Here is a 2,189-nt window from a genome sequence, read left to right as displayed (position 1 = left end):
AAAAAAAAGATAAGGAGGAGAAAAAGGAAGAGTAGTGGGTGTTGAAGAAGAAGGAGGGGGAGAAGAAAGTGATGAATAAGATAAAAAAAGAAAAGAGAAGAAGAAGAGAAAAGGAGGAGAATGAAAGAAGACAATAATAAAGAAAAAGAAAAGAAGGAGAGGAAGAGGAGAAGGAAGAAGAATAAGAACTTGGTGAAATGGCTCAGTAGGGAAGGCACTTTCCTTACAATCCTCATGACCTACATTTATTCCCAGGCCACGGTGAAACATTTGATTCCAAAAGTTTTAATAGATAAACTTGTATATGAGAACAATATTGTGCTTTTATAAAGGATCGATTATAGAAGAACAAAAATAGACCAGAGACCTCCTTCAGAACTATTCTAACACTGTAGGTTAAAGGGAACTAGATTGAGTTGAATATTGGGATGAAAAAGAGAGGGTAAATTCCAGGTATAATAAGCTGATGAAAGCATTGTGATTTGTATGCCAGGGTGATGCAAGACTGGATTCACAGAATAGGACATGTGGTAGGAAAATCTCCCCCCACACACACACTGCTTAGAGGTAATGACTTTGCCAAACATGTCCAAGGTCCTATGCTTGTTCCATAATCTTTAAGATTTTATATTATAATTATAATGATATTGTATTCTATATTATTTTATTTATTATAAATATTATAATTATAAAATGGTATTATATAAATTATAATATGTTTATATTATGATTTGTTTTGTACCACTCTTACCACTAAGATGGGACTGAGGCCAAAAGTTAAGATGCAGGATTTATAAATGGCATATTTAATGGAATCTGTAAGAAGCAAGATTCTGGAGCACACTAAGATGGGGATGTTGCTGTCCGAGCAACTATGTCTAGGTGATAGCTGAAAAAGACCCTGAATATTGGAAGAGCAGAAAATTGTATTAAAGATATGGACTTGGGGGTGATCTGCCTTCCTGTCCTAACTGAATTCACAAAACATGTGAAGTCACATAGAGACTGTAGATTAAGGATAGTTGATAAAAACCGATGGTAGAATTTTAATTTTAAGGGTCAGATAGCAGAAGGAGATGTCCTCAGGAGTCAAAAGAAGTAACATCAGAAAGTCAGAGCCCAAATCTGAAGATGCTATCAAGAAAGAATGACACGTTTAGGATTACCAACTTTGAGTCAGTGAGATGGATCAATGGGTAAATGACTTGCTGCATAAACCTGGTGACCCAGTTTCATCACTGAAGCCACAAAGCAGGATGTCATGGTTTGCATCTGTAATCTCAGCGCTTCGGTGATGAAATGGGAGGTGGAGACACAAACATCGCCCTGAGGCTTAGGGGACAGAAAGTTTGGAGTATCCAGGTCGGCATATTGTCTCTACAAGGTGGAAGGAAGCTAGTTATCCTATGTCCTCATGCATGTGAGTACCTGCTTTTGTACATGCATGCATTCTTGCACATAAAATTAAAAATAATAATACAACCACAAGGAGAAGAGGAGGAGGAAGGATCAACTTTAAAGTTCAGGAAAGAGATATATTTTGGGTGTGGTGATTAGAACACTGAGACCAGGTTTTACTTTTCTTTCCACCAGGAAAGCCCCTTTTCATGTTTTTATACTTGCATTTTTCTAAATCAGTATATAATGTGTTAGAGAGATTGATTTTTTATTAACACGAGAACACGAGAGGACACAGAGAGGGAGATGTTGTTTGGGTGCACTCATACTATAAGACAATTTCTCAGGCGGCTTCTTTGTGCGTGAATGTGTGTGTACATGTGGAGAGGCCAAAGAGCAAGGTCAGGTGTCTTCGTCTATTGCTCTCTATGTTATTTTTAGAGCAGGACCTGGAGCTTGCAGCCCTGGGTCTTTTATGGCTTCTCCTCCTAGTTATGGTAGTACAAGAGTATCAAATACCCCTAGCTTTTTATTTGGGTTGTGGGATCCAACTCAGGTCTTAATGACTGTGCACAGAACACTTTAGAGACAGAGGCTTCTCCAAGGCCCCAGAGGTGTCTTCTCCATGAAACACTACATCCTATTATGCTGGTTAGGAAGGCAAGGGTGCTGATGATAGACTCTGGCTCAGATGAAGTGAGTTCCTTGAGTAAAGTTGCAGGTATATTATCAGTAAACTGGGAAGACTGTGTCTAGAAATGTTCCTGTCTCTGCCTCTCTTCTTTTTATTT

Source organism: Microtus ochrogaster, chromosome 5 (assembly GCF_000317375.1).
Source record: "Microtus ochrogaster isolate Prairie Vole_2 chromosome 5, MicOch1.0, whole genome shotgun sequence".
Taxonomy (NCBI): Eukaryota; Metazoa; Chordata; class Mammalia; order Rodentia; family Cricetidae; genus Microtus; species Microtus ochrogaster.
Note: the sequence above shows the minus strand (reverse complement) of the source record.